Here is a 17,216-nt window from a genome sequence, read left to right as displayed (position 1 = left end):
CTACGTAATTCTGTTAAAAAAAGAAAAATCCTTCATATTTTTTTTTTCCAGTGTGATGTGAGCACAAGCCTCAACTTTTGTTTTCATCAGATAAACGTTTTTACGCTCTCCTGCAAAAAGTGGCATTGTTATTTACATTAATCTGGCTTTGTGGTACAGAAATTAACGTGGCTGACATCTTGTCTATCAAACGATAAAAAAAGTATTATGAGGAAAAAGTAATAGAGTTATTGATTGTTCAAGGCATTGAAGTCAAAATAATTTCTTACATGAATTCTCAATGAAATGCTCGTCGAATATTTTTAATAACTCATCGCTAAACTAACGAATTGTTGGCAAAGAAGGCGGCAGAAATGGTGATATAATCGGTTAAATAGATAAATAATGCACCAAATAATGCAGCAGACAGAAGCTTCAACTAACTATACAGGTTGTGTATTAAGTCTTACATTTACACTAACTTGGGAAATTCATTAAAAAAAAAGAAAAAAAAAACCTGCATCAGATAAAAAAACGATCTTTTTTTGTTTCAAAAATTTTATCTTTATTGAGAACATTTTTCTTTGCAATTCACTTGTGTACCTTTCGTATAATTTTTCTAAGTAAAAAAAACTTTCTGTGTCAAAATTGCTTTTGTGAAACTGATATGTAAGTGTCTCAAAAATGTAAGGATACTTTGTCTTTTTTTCCCTTCTCTCCACCTTAGACGCATTTCTTTTTAAATACTTCGGAGCGAATGAGAAAGTTACATTAAAACGCTGTAGATGGCAGCACTATCTTTTTCAACTCTCATTCTGAAAACCCACGTAAAAGAAAATTTTATTTGCTTTCAGTTTTGTTTTCCGCATAAATATTGATTTGGAATTTTTCGACAAACGTTTGCCCAGAACAAATGCAGTATTTTCATGTACAATAATGAAAACAATTTTAAAAAGGGTTAATTTAACGCTGTTAACGATAATGCATACAAATAATGCTGTGATTTTTTTCTGAGCAATCACGATTGCTTATTGTTCTCATTTGACTGTTTTGAATTCCTATCATTTTATTTTCCCGCCAGCACCACCGTCGCGTCAACCGGCCTCACGATGCTGCTCCTCTTGCCAAAACCGTCTCCAGGTTGCGTCCATATCCTACACACACACACGCATACACACACACATACACGCATACACACACACATACACACATACACACACTCATGCCTGCATACATGCCTACATAAACACACACGCACGCACCAACACACATGCGCCTACATAAACACTAGAACTCGACCGATGCATCGGCCTGGCCGATGCATCGGCGCCGATGGTTCAACAATTTAGCCATCGGCGTCGGCATCGGCGGCCGATGCTAACTTGTGGGAAACATCGGCCCATCGGCCTTAAAAAACATCGAAAAACCGATGGAATTGGCCGATGTTTTTGAAAAAAAAAAAAGGACCTTTGTTGCTTTACTTTTTAATACAAAGTAAAGGGAGCTATTGTATTCATATAAAATTATTTACTTCAATTTCAGTATGAATTTCTATTTTAGTCACCCCTGAACAGGGTCACGCCAAGCCTGATCGGCGCCGTCGTGCAAATGTCTTTTGACTGGTCATTTTAATGTCTTATGCACTGGCGTTCGGGGAAAATATAGTAAACCTGGAGTGAGGTTTTGCAGACAAATATAAAATGGAAAATAATACATTTGGCATTTTAATTTATTCAAAAAATAGTGTGTGAATGTTTAAATTTGAAATATAGTGTACATTTTTATATATTTACTTCATATCTCGAAACTATTTAATGTTCAGCAGCTCCTCTGATATGGAAACAATGCGTTCCGGAAAAAGAAAATATTTTAAATATCAAGTTAAAACGCCACTTTGAATATCTATCAAATCTGTAAGTGATGAATAATTTATAAAACTTTTTATAGCCGTAAAAACATGACAACAGGCGCAGTGGCGCAACTAGAAAATAGTTTTAGAGGGGCACATTAAGAAAAAAATCTCCTTTAAAAAGAGGGGTCCAAAATTTCTCCTCAGAAATTTTTTTTAACTTTTTTAGTTTTAAAAACGCAATTTTAAACGGTCTGTGGTGCTATGTGGGGAAAAGTTCCGATGCTCTCCGCGGAAATTTGTAGAAGTTGAACACTTAAAACACAATTATAGACCATATTTGTTAACGTTAGAATAAGGGAAACTTTGGGACTCCCCGACTCCCCCCCCCCCCCGTTTTTTTTTTTTGAAAACTAGATAGAAATCAAATTTTTTTCCCTCCCTTCCGATTTTTTGAAATTTAACTTCCAAAAAACGCAATTGTACAACTTTGAAAATTTTCACGGGAAGGGGATTGTGGAGCTCTCTTCTGGATTTTTTTTTTTTTTTTCTTAAATTTAAGTCTTAAAAACGTAAGCAATATTCTATCATACTAGGAGGAAAGGTTCAGAGGATACTCGACTTGAATTTTTCTTAAGTCATGTTTTAAAAAAATATTTTTGGAATATTAAAAGAAAGTGGTTCGGAGACCCTTGTCCAAATATTTTCTGAAATTAAAGTTTAAAAGAACGCGATTGTAAGACCATATTTGTTAACATTAGGACCGGTAATCTTTCGAGATTGAGGTTCCAAAAACGCAATTTTAGGTGATTTTCGAGCAGTTTCAAGCGATGTTGTTTGGTATTCGGGTGCTTTTTTGAATACCATATCTGGGAACAAAACTTGAAATGCTCCCCGTAATGCTTTTGGCGGGGAGGGGCGGGGGGACAAATTCAGAGAAGTAGCAGTTTGAAGGCTTTCTTAACTTCAGACGGAACTAGAAGAAAGAAAAATAAAACGGGAAAAGGAAAAGAAATAGGACCGCGAGGGGGATGGGGGGAGGAGTAGCAGAGATAAGTTAGCTGTAACTATTGAAAATTTTTATTTCAAAGATTAATTTTAAAAGAAATTAATGTTTTACCCCAACATCATAAGTTTTACCCCAACAGAGCGCAGCGCCTTTTTGACTCTGTCACCCTCATGCGACACACGACCTTGTACATAGAGACGGCGCGGCCCTACCCCTGAAAGAGTTTTTAATACTGCATTCAGGTACCGAACAAGTTATATTGCGTTGTTTCTTGCGGCTGGATGTACGTATGTATCTCTCATAAGTCATAACTCAAAAATGGTAAGCTGTAGAAGGCTAAATTTTCGCATGTAGGGTGTGCGTACGTTCCAGTTGTGCACTTCCCTTTTTGTTTTCGATTGGGTGTTCTAAAAAGCCTATTTACTCATTTTTTGTGGCTATTAATTACTTATTTCAATGGAAAACTAATATAGCGTCTCAGACTGATGATCATTTGGTGATATATTGCCGAATTGGAGACTATGGAAACAAATATGATATGGCGAAACAGATTTTGTTTCATTTTGTTAGGTTCCCGTTGAACCGACGGTAATTTTTAATTTTTCGATATTTATTATATGAATCACAGTAATGCAGTCTTTTATGTATCACTTCGGCGGAGTTGCAAGTTTGGGGCCCGTCGAAATAACTTTTGGGGCCCTATTTCTCAATCACAGAAGTTGTAAAACATTTATGATAAGCATTTTTGTAACTCCTACGGTGCCCCTATGGTTATGGGGCCTCTCGCACAATTGCAACATTTGCTATACTTTAAATCCGTCACTGCACGTCAAAACAAACTCGGGTGCAAGTTTTAACAGGGTTTTTCTGCTCAATGTTTATGATTGTTTTGAACTCTATTTTTTACGACTATTTTTTGTATTTCCAAGAACACTTGCGGGCCCCTCGTCCCACTCCCTCAATTTCTGAAATTAAACTCTACTTGTACTTCCGAGTTGTTTAAAACTAACAGCATTCATAAAATTAGAGATTTTTTTTTCAAGCTTTATCTACTGTTTAGGAAGAATTTAGAGCATTAATGTAAGAAATTGATTAAAAACGTTTCGAATGGTGACATAATTCGGAAATCAAAGGGATTTTTGAATTTTTTCTTCAGAAGTGCTGAAGTAGATTCAGAAACTCTTCCGAGGCGTTGGTGGTAGCGGTTCTGTACTAAAAAAATTAGGCCGAAGTTTAATGTTGTGAGTTACACCAAAATCAGAGGATTACCCCCCTAACACACCCTCGTCGTTTCAAGCTTTTATTAAATATTTAGCGATTATTTATTTTGGTCAAGAAATGTCATTTTGCGTATTCCTTATACTTGTTTCACCTATATTTTGTAATGCGCCATCTTTTTTGCATCATTAATAGCGATCGATTTTTTTTTTTTTCTGTTGTAAGTAACTATTTTTATGTATTTGTATAAAATCAATGAATAAGTTATTTTCGTTTTCATCATATTTTTAATAATATGTTATAGAAAAGTTTCAAAGATTTTCTATTATGCAATATTTTAAACTTCAGAAAATTATTGTTAGATTGAAAAATTTAATTTGAACTTGTTCTTAGTGCTTCATAACAGATTAAACATTCAAATTGTTCAATATTACGTGTGCAAACATCAGATTAAGTAATATATGTATTCAGTTATTAACTTGGTGTAAATATTGAGTTTGTTTATTGCAGCTGCGTTTTAAGAACCTCGCTCTTTTCATGGCTATTTCTTTTTTCCGCAAAATTTATGTCACTGTTACAGATTTTTTGAAATATGAAAACTTTTCTATTCATAAATTTTAAATAAGTATAAAAATATTCCAATTATGATTTAATATTGTAATTTATCTGTTACCTTTTTTGTTTAATTTGATGACTAAAAAATGTCTACGTACAATCTTTCCACTTTAATTGCGTAGTTGACGGTTTCATAGTTTTATTCTTAATTTTTTTTGAATGATTAAACAACATAATTTAATGTTTTTTAACTATGTTTAGTGTACCTAAATCCATACATTATTACAATATTACTAAAATCTTAGTTATATGTTCAATTAAAAAAACAAAAAACAAATCAATTGTTTATTAAACTGGCTCATTGTTTTTCTTCCCATTTTCTTTCTTTCTTTCTTTTTTTTTTTTGGCGCTTGTTTTTGTCTTCTTTTATACAGCAGTCAAAAAAGGAGAAGCATAACTACACCATATACAAATTGTACGTAGTACGATCCAAAAGTCTGGGTAAGATTTTATACAGCTTGTCCGTCCCCCGAACGGACAAGCTGTATAAAATCTTACCCAGAATAGTTCACATTACCGAAGCACATACACCTTCAAAAGGTCACCTTGAGGGAGTATGCACTATTTCTGCCAGTGTTCATATAACTTTTGGAAACACTCCTGGAAGCCATTTTTTGCTACTTTCTGTGATGCAGATTTATCTTCTCCTGATGGAAGAAAGCGGCGTCCATGCAAATGTTTTTTTGCTGGGAACAGGTAAAAGTCACACGGAGCTAATTCCGACGAAACGTTTTGTTATTTACTTGTCATATCAGAGTATTGACCAATCGAACCGTGCATCCTCAACATGAAAGTCGCCATCTTCCCCAGATGAAATTCAAGCAGCAGAGCAAGAGGCCTTACAGGAGGTTGCGATAAATGTCTTCCAGAATCCTTCTAAAAGCTATACGAACGTTGGCAGAAGTGCATAGTCGTTCAAGGTGACTATTTTGTAGATAGATGTACTTCGGTAATGTGAAAAATTCAGGGTAAGGTTTTATACAACTTGTCCTCGAACTTTTAGATCATACTACACACGTATAAGTTTTCAACTTACTATTTCATAACATTTTTGAGTGACGCAACTTTACGCGCATGAAGACATCACAAGAGAATTTGCGATAATTAACTAAGGAAACCTTCAAAATGGATATTTCGGTCATCTATATGTTCTTAGGTACGTATGCATGTACAGATGTGCCGAAAAAAAAAACTTGTGAAGTGTAAATTGGGTGATCGTAAAATAGAAATTTAGGTCGAAATCTGTTTTTTTTTTCTTTTTGTGATTACAATTCCTTTTTCGTAGGAAGGAAGTAAAGTGAATTAAATCAACGATCCTATAATTCCTAGACAATCTTATCGCCATCTATCGGTATAAAAAATAATGGAGGCAAGGCACTTAATATGCAGTCCTCGACATAAATACAGTTGTAGTCAGTTGTGACTCGTAATCGACAATCTTATCAATTTCTCAATGTCCTCCAAGTGAAACGATACCTCTGGGGGTGCTAGCACCGGGTAGCTATTAGCTCCTGGACTAGTTCTAAATTCTCATTAACTGTTCGATCCGGTGATGGTGCTGCCATCTATCGATATATAAAATAATGGAGGCAAGGCACTTAGTATGCAGTCCTCGACATAAATACAGTTGTAGTCAGTTGTGACTCGGAATAGGAATAGGATCTTATAAATTTATTTCTGTTAGATTGTTTTGAGCAATCGCGATTGCTTATTGTTCTGATTTGACTGTCCTTGACGTTACGCTGATTTGCTGGTCCCCCCCCCCTCGCCTCCCTCTGCAGCACTCCCGCCCACCGTCCTCTGCAGGCGCGGCTCCTCCGATCCTGAGCAATGTCCTCCGAAATCCGTTTCTCCTGGTCGGTGGCTTCCATGTCCTACACACGCTCATATTTACACACACACACGCCTATGTGCATATACAAGTCTATGCGTACACAAGCCTACACATGCACAAGCACCTAACTCCAATGAGTAGGGTCCTAGGGTTCAAAACATAATTTGAATTTAAAATATCAAAATTTAAATTAATTTCTTTTTACCTTTTTTTTGCCATCAGCCAACGGCATCGGCCATCGGCAATCGGCCATTTGGAGGAAAACAATCGGCCATCGGCCATCGGCCATCTTTGAACAATCGGCCAACAATCGGCATCGGCCCATCGGCCAAAAAGTGCCATCGGTCGAGCCCTAATAAACACACACGCGCATTCATACACACACGCACGTGATTGCGAAAAGCATGATTTGAATACAAGATGCAAAAAATTCAAATTAATATATATACTATATATATATATATATATATATATATATATATATATATATATATATATATATATATATATATATATATATATATATATATATTGAGCAATCAAATGGTTTATTGTTCTCATTTGACTGCTTTTGGCGTCTTTTGATTTTATTTATCCCCGCCTTCCTCTGCAGCACCACCGTCGACCAGCCCCTCCCGATGCTGCTCTTCTAGCGAAAACCGTCTCCAGGTTGATTCCATATCCCATACCACACACATACACACATAATTATGTCTGTACACAGACACAATCACAACACACAGTACACACACACGCCTACACACACTTGTGATTGCGAAACACATAACTTGAATTCAAGATGTCAAAATTCAAATTAATTATTATTTTTTTCTTTTTTGAATATCGAGTGAAAAAAATAATCTTTTAACTAATTGCTTAATTTTTTTTGAATGGTGCACACTTAGCGTTATTTGAAAATTTTAAAACGAAAATTTAATTCATTGAACTCAGATGCAAGAAAAATCAAGTATTTAAAAGATGCAAATAACTCCATCTTAAATAAGTTCACGTTTGACATTAATGTAATACACTGACATTTGAAACAATATTTTAGCAGCAAATACGCTTCCTGTACTTTTTTTTGTTATGTTTTCGTTTTCCTTTATTAATGCATATTCAATAACTCTTAAATTAATGCTTTTTTCGATAAAAAGATGCAAAAGAAAACCGCAATAATTTTGTAAACAATTTTAATTTCTTTGAGTTACGAATTTTAAAAAAAAAATAGTTCTCTACCTCATAAGGTTTTTGTTGAAACTTGAAAGACGAAAGAGTTATTTGCTATTAGAAATAGAGTAAACAATAAGGAAATAAATTGACAACTGTTCAATCTATATTTCGTGCTGCCATCTATGAGGAGAACCGGGAAAGAAAAGCAGTACTTACGTCTTTGGCTCTTTCCAAGGCATCAGAAGGTGGGCACTTGATGGGACTGTAGGAACGAGTGTTGATCCTATCATACAACTGAAACAAAGAGAAAGTAATTAGAAGCATGATTCTAAATTTTCACGGATTATGTTTAAAACAGAAAATAGCAGCGTAAGGTGTCCACAAATGAATTTATACTCAGGAGGGAGGGATGTGGTAACAAGGTGTGACGTGTGACACATAGCATTTTTTTAAATTTTAAATATGATTATAAAAAATAGCATGACATGTGGTGTGACATCAAGCATTTTTTAAAAAGAAAAAAAATGATTATAAAAAAAATAGTATGACATGTGACGAAGGAGAGCCAGATTAAACTTTTAAATTAGGGGAAGCTTGGTCTCATGTTGGGGCCCGCCACATTTTGTTTGAGGAAAATTTTCTAAACATTCTATGCACATTGATACAACACTGACTAATGCCGAGCAGAATTTAGGTTTTTGTTAAGGTGGAGACCTTATCGACTGTCATAACTTTTGTTTATTACATAATGTTGCACTTGATTTCTTAGCAAATATGGGAAGAACATGTTGAAAAATATTTTACACTTTACAAAGGAAATTAAATGTCATAAAAGTGCATTGTAACAGATTAAATCAAATCCCACATTTGAAAAGCTATCTTGTGACCTCATTTTATATAATTATTAAATTTTTTCCTTTAAACAATTTGGGTCCCCTAAAAATTCTGAGAGGAAGCTCAAGTTTCCCGAGCCTTTTGGGTAATTAGGGATAAGGTGAAGTGTGACACTTTGTGACATAAGAAGGAGGGGGAGGGTCAAACTGTTGGGAAAACAAATTTCCTTAAAGTGCTTTGTGGTTTTAAAAGAAATAAATAATTTTATAAAAAAATCTGTGAAATAAAATGGAGAAAAAAATAAAGCTAAGTCCAGTTATAAGAAAAACAGTGTACTAGTTGATTCACACAAATCTTTGCTTTCATCTTTTGCATATACTAATCTAATTAACTTTTGTTATACAGGGGAACCACGAATGATGGATAAAATTTCAAAAGATCATGTGCACAAAAGAAATAAGAGTAACCATGTTTCTTCCCTCCTCTCCCCGCCGATAAATGTCAATTACACAGATGTGCAATGCGGACTACATTGCGCAAAACGTCAGCTATAAATGCTCGATGATGGAGCTTTTTTTGCATGAAGATGCGAGATGTGCATTGTAGACGATTGAAAAAACTTCGAGCTCTTACTCGGACACATCTACCTTTTGCTTTTTTACATTTATTGTAAGAATAATTTTTCATTTTCGGCCTCTTTTTCTTTATGGTGCTTCTGTGCACATCACCGCTTTTGGAAAAGATTTCCGGCCCCACATTTTTATATGATTTTGAGTCTTTAGGATGCATGCACCCTACTCCCCTTAGAAGTTCTGAAACGTTTAACTGAAGGGCCATTCCACCGTCACGTGCGGGACAAAAATTCGCTTAAATTTCATTAACATTTCATCATATCTCCTAATATTTTAATGAAACAGGGGTAGGCATTTTTTTTAATCTTTATATTTGATACAAATCTTACTTTACTAATACTTACCTTTGATACAAAGATACTCCCAACACAATTATATTTTTATTAAACAAGTTTGCTATTTAAAATAAAATTTCGTTTACATGTGTCACGTGCGGGACATCCAAAGTCAACCTCTGGTAACTTGCTTATGAATAAGCTAATATTTTCGCTCTCTTAATACAGCAACGACGAAAAAAATTGCAGATTTTGAAAGTTATGGTTCCAACGTAAAGGAAATATATCTAATTATTTTAGAAATAATTATTTAAAACATTGAAAAAAAAATGTATATGCCCTATTCTATTAAAATGGTCATTTTGGCCCGCACGTGACGGTTCCTACATTTCATAAAAAAGAAAAAAATATTGAAGAAAAGTTTTGCTTAAGAAGTCACATATGCGTTTGTGATTTCTTAAGCAACAAAATTTTGTTCATCATCCTTTTAAATTATTATTTTTATGAAATATATAAGCGTCATGTGCGGGACAAAATGTTCGTTTTCCGTGGAATGGCCCTGAAACGCCCTGTAACTATCATTGCATCCAGGGGAGGGGAGTATCAATGTTTTGTATTTATTGCGTTTCTGAAAATAGTTACATTGCTACTTGAATACTGAAATTGACCCAAATAAACGATAGCCAGACTTACCCTGATACATTTTTTAAAGTAGCTTGTGGCATCCAGAAAAACTTCAATGCAAATTAAATAAATTTAAATCGATATTATATTCAGAAATTTACTAAAAAATTGGGCAGGATTAAATGCACGATTTCCTGCGGAAATACTTTTCAATATTTTTAAATTTGTACTGCATGCCACTATTTTGTAACATTCTAAAGTTTAGGCAAAGATAATCAGGTAACATCGTAATGCTGTGATTAATATCTGCGTAGCCTTCAATGTTACCGGGTTAAGATTGCTCCTGCTAAAGTGAGGGACAGAAAAATCATTTTAGGTAAGAAAAACATTATAATACGACCTAAGAGAAAAACGAGTTTCATCCTGCTTTCCAACAAATTAAAATAACTAAAGATAAATAAGGAAGCACATTTTATCAAATATAAAAGCTTTAAATCAAGATTAAATGTAATAATACAAAAGACCATGCTTATTTATTCTTCAATGTCAGGTTTTTTTCTATAAGTTTTTTTATTCAGACAAGCATTTCTGAAACAATCTGTTTCAGAACTCATAAAAAAATCTGTCACAGAGTAGCGCCGTAACCAGAAAATAATTTCGGGGAAGGTTTAAAAGCTTTCATGCGGAGCTTTGCGCTATTTGTGCTTATGTTCAAGTCGTCGGGTTATCTATTATGAAAGCGTTTCATGCAATTAATATACATATGAAAGACATTTGAGCTTTGGAACAATATTTTTCAGAAATTTTTAAATATAAACGAACATTTACATATTAAACCGAACTTTTAAGGGAGATGGGTTGAGCCCTAAGACCCCCTCCCCCCTGCCTTGTATAGGGACGCACGTGAGTTTTTAAACCCTGCCACAGAGTGCCTTATTCTGACAAAAGAATTCGAGCGTCAAGAAAAAGTTAGCATAAAGTAAAAGGTCATATAAGTGCAGTTTATATAAGTTAATAAAATAAATATATTCATTTTAATAAAGAATATACTACAGAATGTTAACTTCTTATTTTTTTTCCTTTGTTAATATTCGAGTTTGTTAATATAATTCATTAAAATTTTCATTCGCAACTGATAAGGTGAAGATAACCTGTAACGAAGCTTAACTGCAATAGGACAAACTGTGTAAAGGAACTACATTTACGTGCACAGCCGAATGAGCACAGAACTAACTCCTCGCCTAAATTTATGATTGTATTCAGTTTGCATTTTATTTACATTTTATATTTCGAATTGGGAAAAAGTTTTTTTTTTCTGAGGGTATTTCCTTTTCTGCATTTTGTTTATTTTTCATGTTTTTGAATGAGGAAAGAGTGTTTTTGAGCATGCATTTTTTTTCCACTTTTTTCTCCTGTTCCATCATTGATCAACATTTGATCACAGGTAACCGCTTTATTTAATGTCCTACATTTTCATCTACTTTAGGTAAGATTTCTTATTTTTTTTCCTGCATTAAACTCATAAAATTTGGCGTTCATTAGGAACATTCGGGTGTGCACCTCAGGACAATTTTTTAAAACAAATGCTCATGACGAAGATTTTGATCAAGTGATGATTTTTTTTTTTTTTTAATTTCCGCTGTAAGCGAGAGATTTGCAGAAATTCGCAATGAAGGGGATGAGAAAATTCTAACGCGCTTTAAAGTTTTAAGTTAATAGAAGCACAATTTTAAAATCAAAATGTTTTAAAAGTAAAAATCTACAATTTGTCTAAATATAAAGGGGATGTCTGTAAATGATGTCACACGTTTTAAAGAATTTTTGACCCCCTCTCCTTCGCTACAAATTATCACACTTCACCATACCCCCTCTGTTACATGTTACGCTACTTTTTATAAACATATTCTGACAAAAGATGCGTCACAGTTCTTACTACCTCCTTCCTCCCCCTTATCACAAACTTACAATTTTCAGAAGCCCCCCTCCCCCCTCAAAGCGTCATTTGAGGCAGTGAGAAGCAAAGGCAAATATATGCAAGTGGTAAAATCAAAAATTTGGAGATAACAAGTACAAATGGTAGGTGAACCTCTTTGTCTTGGTAGGTGCTACTGTACAGCATGATTTAGAAGAAACAAAAATCTGTGAAAGCCTACCTAGGACCTTATCTTTAAATGTGTTTCACTCAAACCTTGAAAATGTCAACTTACATCCCTTTGCTTCTTACTGACTCATATGTGTGCAGCTTCAAAGAGAAAATATATTTGTGCCATGCTTCTAAGAAGAACGCTAACGGATTAGAACAATCCGCAGAGAAAGCGATGCAAGTTTTAATAATAATCTTGAAACAGTTCAATCAACAACACTATTTAATGAGAATTACTTCATTTAATCATTAAAATGCACACTTTTGGAAACGGAACTGAGCAATTACTTTTAGTCTTTATTACTTCAGTGTGCATGGCAGTATCTTGAGAAATGACTTTTCGAGATATTTAAATGCGTTTTGAATTCAATACTAACAATAGAAAAATGTTCGAATTAGACGTTTTTTTTCGCGTCCTTTTTTCAGCGGGAACCAAATAAGCGAACTTGTACAATAAAGATAACGTACAATAAATACATCACAAAAATGCAAAAAAATGAAAAATTTGCAGTTATTGCCCTTTTTCTGCACACGGCAGTATAGTGTTCGATAGTTCTCACTAAAGTATAAAAATTACATAATACTAAAACATTTCATTTGCATTACTGTACTATTTATACAATAGACTCCAGATAATTCGGGATGGTTGGGAAATGTCTCCGCCTGGATAAGCGAATAATATCTTCAATAATCCAATTTATTGAAATTTGGGTGAAAGTGTTTGGAAAAATATAATAACGTGTATCTTCAATAAAGATAGTGAATAATATAAAGGAATAATTAAACAAAATACAAAGAAGTGTGAATTTGTAATGTTTACTGTTTGACCGGGGATTGTATGTAATTTGGCAATCTGCCAAGTAAAGATTATTCCATCTGAATTAATCTAGCAGGTGAGATGGGAAAATAAAGATGGACTTTTGATGCACGCGTTTTATAATGTCACTAGTGCCTTACTCATTTATTGCATTCTCTAAAATAAAATAATGGATGACAAAAGTAGTTGCCATTTAAACAACAAAAAGAAAATAAATATTTTCATTTCGTTCAGGAACGTAAAAGCAAAATGGTAAGCTCAAAACTTTGTTGTGAATAAATAAATCAATTAATTTTTGCCGTGAGAATATAGATCGAATATACTTCAGATTAAAAAAATGTTGCTGAGAGCAAAATTTCATTTTTACAAAACTAAGGCTAAATAATAGAGATGCAAAAGTGCACATCTGTAAGAAACCAACTAACACCCCTATAAACTAATAGATACGTCCATTTCCGCCTATAAACCGGATATTAGCCTTTCCATGTAATCGATGATCGGACAGTATCTAGATCTTTTCTCGCAATCCACAAAGATTAATAAAAATTAATTTGAATTTTGACATTTGGAATTGAAATTATGTTTTTCGCAATCACAAGTGTGTGTGTGTGTGTGTGTGTGTTCGTGTCTATGTGCAGGCATGAGTGTGTGGGTATGTGTGTGTGTAGGTATGTGTGTGTGTAGGTATGTGTGTGTGTAGGTATGTGTGTGTATAGGTAGTTGTGTAAGTATGCCCGTGTGCGTAGGATATGGACGCAACCTGAGGACGGTTTTCGCTAGAGGAGCAGCATCGGGAGGGGCCCGTTGACGGTGGTGCTGCAGAGGGACTCGGGGGGAAAATACAATCAGCGTAACGCCAAGGGCAGTCAAGTGAGAACAATTAGCAATGTGATAGCTCAAAAAAATCCCTTAACCCTTTCTTTTCTTTGGGGGGGGGGGGGAGAGGATATTCCAGATGATCTAATTCCGGTTAACCGATAATCTACTCTATAACGTTTTGAGTTTCTTCCTTTATCTCTTATTATGCTTGTACAGTGACCTCTTACTTATACGCGACCAAAGGGGACAACGAAATTTTCGCGCACAAGTGAAATTCGCGCATAAGTGAAAAATCCCAAAAATAAGCTTTAATACAGTAAGTTATCAACAGTTATAGTAATGCTAATAGTATACTACTGATACTAATGAATAAATACGCACATAATTTCCATTTATGCATTGTAATTTAATAAAAATGTAAAATTTGAAGTTGTACGTTTTGTCATTTTTTATACACTGTACAGTATGTAAGCGAATTCCACAATACCTAAAAACTGTCGCGTGATCAGTGTCAATGTCTGTGAGGATACAAAAGATCCTCGATAGGCTATGTCAATGCTTTCCGCTTCACCATGAGGTTAACCTTTTCGCATGTAACCCGTTCTCCCCTCTCGATGTCAATCACAAGACTAACTGCACCCCCAATTGCACACTTACGCGAAAAAAACGCGTTCTTGGAAACATTTTGAACATTGGAATAAAGGTGTGTGAAAGCGTTCCAAGAGACATCAAGAAGGGTACAAATCTTCCGATAAGCAAAGCGTGAATAGGCGATTTAACTAAAACTTGAAAAAATTTTATCGCGCATAAGTGAAAGGTGCATTTTATGTTTCGCGTATAAATGAACAAGAGTATGAGAGAGAACTATATCGCTGGCCGGGCCCGTGAGAAAAACGCGCATAAGTGAAAAACGCGTATAACAGAGGTCGCGTATAAGCGAGAGATCACTGTATTTTGGTTCAACTAGATCTCGGCTGGTACATGTTTTTTTCCAGACTGATCCCTTTATAACTTTTTCAACCAAAAACTACTAGAACAAGCAAAATAAATCCCAGTTTTTCAAAAATAATTTAAATTTTACAAAACAAGAAACTTGGACAAACTTTTCGTATGGATCCTTTACAACGCAAAAATATGCAAATTTGAGCGCCACTAAAAAATCTTATCAAATACAAAAGTTTTTCCTTAAAATTATCAGCCGAACGGAGCGAAGCGCAGAGCGAAATATTTAAATTATATGCAGACTATTATTATCATCAGCCATAATTCTTCAACTTTCCGCAGAGCGTGCTTTGAATCTAAACCGCGGGTATCGACTGTGAATTTATTAATGACCTGAAAGAGGCGGGAAAAGTCACGAAGTTTAGAATAAAGCTCTGAAAACGATCGTCAGACTTAAATCAGATTTGGATAAGTTTCTTAGCTTACTTTAAATTTAACTCGTGGCAAATATTAAATTGCGAAATTCTTCATTATAAAATCTTTAAATGCACTAAGAAGTTATTTTATGAAAAAATATTAGAAGACATTTATAGTTCAGGCGAAATAAAATATTTAGGATTAGAATATTTTTTGCTTGTAGTTGGCCCAATTTTGATTTCAAAAAGCTCTGTTTTGTACTTTGAATAAATGTATTGATATTTTGGCGATGAATAAATAAATGTTTTGTGTTTCTAAAAACAATATTTTCTTATTTTTCTTGAAATATCTGGAGGTGGAAGGGGGGGGGGGACTGAGCCTAAAGTTAGTGTCTTAGTTTTTTTATTTGGAGAAATTAACCCTTTTTGATTCAGAATTAAAAATCATAACAAAACTTGCACACTTCATACTTATTTCAAAAATAATATTCCATTTTTAGGTTGCGAATTACTACATTTTCACTTTCGCTGGTTTCGACTATTTTGACATGGATCAAGCTACATTTTTGGCAGAATTACGGTAACGTGGTAAGTTATTAAAAATCTGGGCCCTCTAAATGTCACTCTAAGTCACTCTAAATGCTCATTAAAATTGAAAAATTTCACCAAATACTTCGAAAACCATTTGAAGTTCCATGAATTTTTTTTAACAGCCTGCCAAATAATGCTTAAAAAGCCGTTAGATTACATTAAAACTTGCTTTAAAAGGTGAAACAATTCGCGAACTACATTACTCGTTATAAATCTCTCCAAAGGGCTTAGTTATTGTAACGCGGTCCCATTTTGGTTTTCCTGAGAATATCGGCTCTTCAAATTCAATAAAAATTTACTTCTAATTTCTTCACTTTGTACCTAGTTACACATCCTGATAACCAATCTTTCGAAAATTAATTTAACTAAGTTGCCGCGCGTGAAGGAAGCCTAAGAGTTTTCTTTTCAAAATGTTCCATAAACATATATTTTGCCTAAGAAAGCACACGTATGTGTGATCGCTTTGGCAAACGAATATAAAGAGAGAGAGAAAAGCAAAATGGCATATATTCCGAGAACTGGCCCACTATTTGTTTCTTTTTGAATTAAACTCAATAAATGATTCGTAGGGAGGAAAACTATTTAAAAACTTTGCAACAGATTCGGAAAATATTAGGGCAGAATTGAAAAGTATCTGACCGACACTGATGTCCCAATGTTTAAAACTGGCGTCAAAAAGTGTATCCTGCCCGTGACGGGTAAACTTACTGAAAAAAATAACAGTTAAACAATGGGGTTGTTTCCAAAATTTTATAAGTATTTTTTTCTGAAAGAGCATGCTTAAAAACATAGGATTTGTCCATTTTTTGAATAATTTGTTTAAGTTTAATATTTTTAAAAAAATACATAAATTGGTGTGCTTTCATTCTTTATGTTTCTGCCGATGACATCACAGATGATGAAATGCCATTCAGTGTTGCCATTCACAGTGCAAAATATTTAATTCGCACCTTTACTCACGTGTATTGGCAACGATATGGTTGATAGCAAGCGTTAGAGCGCAATTTTAATTCGCTTCTTGATAATCATAACGTGGAATCGCAGTAGAAAGATGCACCATCATTTGTGATGTCATCAAGACCACCCCTTGTTTAAAAAATCGGACATTTAAAAAAATTAATTAAAAAATAAACTGTTGGGAAAATGAAAGTGTTTTCTGGGTCCATGTAATGATTTTTGCTTATTCTATCAATTTCAGTGACAAAAAGTACTACTTTTGATTGAAGGAAACAACCCCATTGTAATAACATTTTTGAGTTAACGAATTAAGCAAGGAAACTTCCACTTTTCAGCAAATTAGTAACTTTTAGCCGTAAATAATTTGTATATTCTTCGAAATGTAAGGAAAAATTTAATGCAAATTAGCCCATACGTGATCCCGCATGATGAAAATCGCTTGCTTAGTTGTGTTTGATCACGCCTTATAATTTTTCTTAAGAATTCATAATC

Source organism: Uloborus diversus, chromosome 5 (assembly GCF_026930045.1).
Source record: "Uloborus diversus isolate 005 chromosome 5, Udiv.v.3.1, whole genome shotgun sequence".
In the NCBI taxonomy this organism is placed as follows: domain Eukaryota; kingdom Metazoa; phylum Arthropoda; class Arachnida; order Araneae; family Uloboridae; genus Uloborus; species Uloborus diversus.
The sequence above is the reverse complement of the archived record's forward strand: the minus strand, read 5'-3'. Positions refer to the sequence as shown.